General features: G+C 37.7%; 1 long non-coding RNA gene across 1 annotated transcript; it reads right to left on the bottom strand.

Moving 5' to 3' along the window:
* Positions 1 to 3,749: 3,749 nt before the first annotated feature.
* LOC113978243 lies at positions 3,750 to 4,754 on the bottom strand. Its single transcript, XR_003537518.1, has 2 exons — positions 4,634 to 4,754; positions 3,750 to 3,962 (listed from the first exon to the last, which is right to left on the bottom strand). It is a non-coding gene; the product is annotated as an uncharacterized LOC113978243 (long non-coding RNA).
* Between the last annotated feature and the right edge of the window lie 530 nt (positions 4,755 to 5,284).

The following is a 5,284-nucleotide window of genomic DNA, read 5'->3' on the forward strand; positions in this document are numbered from 1 at the left end:
TTCTTGCCAATGGCACTTCTCAGCTTCAGTGTCCTCTCAAGGACGGTTTTATAAAAGTAATTATTTGGGGTGGTGTTTGGCATCAGGCACAGGGGGAACACAGAGTGCCCTTCCCTCCCTCAGCCAGACCAACACGATGGGACAAGGGCCCTCTCTTGTGGGAGCAGTTGGCCAAAGTTGCTTTTGTAATGTATTCTGGAGCACCACGTACAGAGGTGCAAGAAGCAGCCCAAAGGGGCCAGGGATCAATATAAAGGCTGAATGCAAAATAAATTTCTGTGATTATATATGGTCACTTAAGTGGAGCTGAGAAAAGAAAGGGGAGGAAAGAGCTAGTAAACAAAAAGCTATTAAAGATGGAAACTGTGCTTGATAATATCAGTTTTCCCTTCAGAATATAGTCAGAGCTTTAGGGGTGAATCCTCTTACCATAGCTGCGTTAACAGGAATGGAGAGACTTGGGTATTTTTCGCTCGAGATTTGTTGGATGCAAGACATTATTTTTTGCTTAAAATACCAGACAACTTGAGAACTGCAAAAATTATGAGTAACTCTTGAGATTTATTTATTTTTTGAGATTGCCACTGGTATTTGGAAAGAAGAGAGAGGATGAGGACAAGGAGAAGGAGGCACACTAATCCAGAATATATCGTTTTGGTCATTGCAGAACTACAATATATACAGGCAAGCTAGTGATAGACAAATTACCTGTTCTGTCCTGATCTGATAATTGAATTGTTTTTTCCCAAACCTGGTGATAACTCTTTTTAAAATTTCTTTTTAGCTAATCCAAGAATATGATTCACAGTGGAGGAAAAAAGAGAAACAATTTTCATAATGTCATGATCTTGTGGCCTGCAGAGAACTAAGAGGTCACAGCCCACACAGTCTGACTTGACTACACAGTTCAGGGAGAAAGCGTAGAGAAATCACAGAGGGGGAAAATATCATGTAACTCTCCATTTTAGGTTAACCTTCATGTTTGACAGTGACCTGCAATGAAATAATGTCATGGTCAGTATTTGATATTGCTCTTCATTAGTCTTCCACAGGCAATTAAAAGTTTGAAATTAAAAAATTAAGCCTTTTTTATCAGTGCAGAGTTGTATTTTCTGTGTATGCACAATCAGTTACACATTCAGGAATGGAGTGAAAATAGAGCTTAAAAACACTCAAACAAAACTTTCTTGGAAGCACAGATTGGCCTTTCAGATGTTAGTGTTTTCCAGCACATTAGAGATTGCAGTCATGAAATTTCTAGGTTGCTTGTGAACCAAGTCAGAGGATCTTCCTTTATGCTCTCAAGTGCAGTGTGAATGATAAGGTGACATCATTTTTTAATATTCTACTGGTATGTTAATCAAATTGTAACTTTGGGTTAACTGAATTGTTAAACTTGTAATTCTCTTAGAAGCTGGTATTCCAACAACTGCAGATATATTTAACAGAAATGTATGAACTCTGTATTTGCTGATGCCATTAAAGATAATGGGAAACAAATCTATGCAGATGTCCTGTGCTACAGGGGAAAAGTGATTTCCCACTGTAACAAAAGGTAAAAAGCCTAATCATTGAAGTACAGCTAGAAATTATTTCTAATTGATATGAAAGAATCCTTAAATCTCTATACTGCTTTTAATATTTTGGGCTTGAATTACAGTTAATAGTTTGCATAAAAGAGGCAATAGGAGGAGTACTAAAATTCAGAATCCTTGAACATGAAATACTGTCTAGATTTCTAGTCGTAGCATCATTTCTAATGGTTTTACTGTCAAAAAATAAAATAACCAAAAAGCTGTTTGTACCAGCACAAGATGACAAAGTTTTTGTTAAATATCCTTTGCGTTCCTCAGTAGTTGCTCTCCAGTTTTGTATGTTAAGCGTGGGTGTGATTTCAGCATATGACTATGTGGGTAACAATAAAAGAGCTAATAGAAATAAGATTTTCATAGATTCGGTACTAACAGAATCAAAACTCTAAGAGTTCTGAACTTAGAGAATAGGGGAAAGATCAGGCTGTGCTAGTTGAAGAGGTTCCGCTGATGAGTCTTCCTTCCTGTGAAAGGTGCCAGGTTCTCCCTTTCTCTCAGTCCTTCCAAACCTGGCTGGAATTGCTGCAATGAATGTCTAAGTGACAAAAAGAAAAGCAGAGTGTAAAAGATGCTAATCAGCCTTTGTTCTTTTCAGACATCACATGCAGGACCCAAAGTAAAGATTTTGTGTGGAGAGAGATAGATTTTAATTAAGCATCTTAATAGAGAAATCCTTCTTGTTTTTTTCAGAATAAATTAAGGAAGTAACTTTGATGCAATATCATTTTCATCTAATCAGTAACATTCTGAAATTACCATGTTGTTTTCCATTAGAAATACCATCATCCAACAAATCAGATAAAATTATTTAACATAGCTATATTGCAACCTCAGCTAACATTAGCCTGGGCATGTGTATACACAGAGCACCAGACGGGGAGTGAATTGACAAATGTTTATAGGGAGAAAAGGGCAGACAGTATCAACAATTTTATATACTCCTTTGAATAAGATGCCCATATCCTATCTCGATGCACTAATAATCAAATAAAGGCTTATAAGGGTTTTGCCCTCTGCATATAGTGAATACTGATTACTGACACCAATAAAAGGCAAATGTCTTTAGCCTTTACTTACATACACAAAGTATTAATATCCCCCTTAAAAATTTTCACTTTATATTTGTCCTGAATTCAGAGGTTTTTGTTAGATATAAACCAGTATGTTGACAGAGACATTCCCATTAGCTTTTGTACCAGTGTTTGCCATTTTTTAAACATACAGAACAAAGTGCATGAAGATAAATCAGCTTGCAAAGCTAGGACAACAGTTACAAGTCTGGAATAGTGATGGGGTTACTGCTTCATAACTGTGTCTTTGATAAAATGTGTGTGGTGATTCTGACAGTTTTACACTACTATAGTTTCTATGGGCAAATTTGCAACACTCGTGTTCCTGACAGCCAGAGACAGGCCACAGTTAGCCTTGTGTGTTCAAGTACTATTAATTGCTATTAATATTTACTTTCTACTACAGTAGTGCCTTGAGGTGAAGTCAAGTAGATGCCCTGTTTGTCCAAACTGAGAGCTTGATAAAGTGAGTGGGAGAGAACCACCTGGTGATAAGTGACTTACTCAAGAGCACAGAGAATGGTTTTGTGAGCAGGAAACAAAACACTGCTCACCCAGGTAGAATCTCTCTCAACACACAATACACACTTCTCTTTCTAAGGGAAGTTTCCCCAAGAATAAGACATTCTCAACTGAGGCATAGGGAGTGTTATCTCTCGATCATATAATTCTGTCACGTGAGGATCTGACAATAAAAAGTAAGGAAGGCAGCACTAATCACATGTCCCATTTTTTTACCTACCACAGAAACTGAACTAAAGGTTTGGGGTGCACGAATAGGCATTACGAGGAACATGCAACTCTTCCTCTCAGAACAGACTTTCAGGATCACTTCTCACGCTGGTTTCTTTAGTTTGGCTAGATTTCTACCAGTTTCAGCAATAGGAAAATCTAAGACTGCCAGTATTTTTTGACATGACTTGAATCCCTGCATAATAGGTTCCATCAAAAAAACCAGTTGCTTTTATTGCCATCATGGCTGTAATGCAATTTCATGTGGTGTCCTTACACACACTATAATTTCTCATATACAGCTGTCAGCAATAACCTTTTGTGGCAGCAGAGAGAAAAAAAAATCCCCCAAATACAAACTTATCTAAGATATATTTGTAGACCTTAAATCCTGTCTAACCACGTACAGCTGTGTCTCCCTGATCTCCGGTGTAGTGGAGGATTGTGTCTTTTACTTGTAGGTAGAGCAGAAGCAGCTGACAGGGCTTGTGCAAGTAGCATCTTGGAGGATGTTCCCAGTGCAGCCTGCTCAGCTGGTGCAGGCAAGGGCTTGGCATCTGCCACAGTCCTACGTATGCACAAGAACATGAAATATTTTGTGCTCTTGTCATTCAATTTTTCTGCTTTGATTCTGAACACAAATAGCAGCTTAACCTAATGAGAAGTCATATAAAAAAAACTTAAAAAGATGGTACACGTCAAGACCAGATGAGGGCTGCAGGACCTGTGAGTCTCAAACCCCCAGCAGTGTGTGTTTCACTCCCTGCTGCCTCTCCTACTGTCACAGAACAATTTATATTTTGTGCCTCAACAGGAGATGCTCCAGTGTTGGCACAAACTTTTAATGATCACCAGCCTCACATGCTGCTCTGGAAACAAGTTCTGAAGAATACAGAAGGTTTTGCAACATATTAGTCCTATAAATAAAAATGTATTTCTCACCAGGAGTTCATATTGAGATACTCTTCCACATTTGAATTTGAATTTGCAAATTTTGGTTTAGGAAGATCAGATTTGTCTTTTGAGAAATCAGAGGTTATTAGAAGAACTTCCTTTTCCACTTGAAAATTGCCACCAGCTACCCCAGAATGGCTCTTGACTCAGACATGTTAATTAGTGTTCCAGTTTGTATGTGGAAAGCTGATATTCTTTACCTCTCTGAAGGAAGAGAGACCACTGACCACTTTAGAACCAGTCCATTTCCAATCTGCTCTCTATTTCCAGCGCTGATGCTTGTACCTTATATGTGAAATGAACCGGCTGTTACTGATTTCACAGTGGAAAGATGCAGACTCAGTGATTGTCAGAAGATTGTGTGTATTCCAATTTGCATAGGCTTCTCCTTTTCAGCCTCCTTCACTTGTCTAAAGAAATTAAAATGTATCAGTTTAGAAGCACCATGATACCAGCATGTAATATTTATTCCTCTTTTCATTGAATCAGAAATATGTGTTCAAACACCTAGATTTTATTCAAGAATAACGTGCAGCTAAGGGGATTTTATTGCATAAGATATAGTATTAACAAATATGATCAGTGCTTAGATTGTACACAGTTGCTTTTTACCTGAAGTATGTGATGAAAAAACTTAGTAAACGGCTAGTACTAGAGTGTGGTGTGTCAGGCAAAACACTCCAGGATTTATTAATGCTAATATCTGTTAAGAATATACATTGTTAGTCCTTCTCTACATATAGATTCAAATCTTTCCATTGATACCTTGCTGTAGAAATAAACCTGAATATACTTCTGTGGCACAGCATGCCTTAAAATTTAAACAAAAGTCAACGTGATAAAAAAATTGATCAGTTCAGTGAACACATTTCTTTGCCTTGAACTGAAATGTGCATTCCAGAAGAGCATGGCTTGTGAATTGGAGATCCATGAAAG

The sequence above is a fragment of the Neopelma chrysocephalum genome, unplaced genomic scaffold, assembly GCF_003984885.1.
Source record: "Neopelma chrysocephalum unplaced genomic scaffold, ASM398488v2 Primary Assembly neopelma1_300, whole genome shotgun sequence".
Lineage (NCBI taxonomy): Eukaryota > Metazoa > Chordata > Aves > Passeriformes > Pipridae > Neopelma > Neopelma chrysocephalum.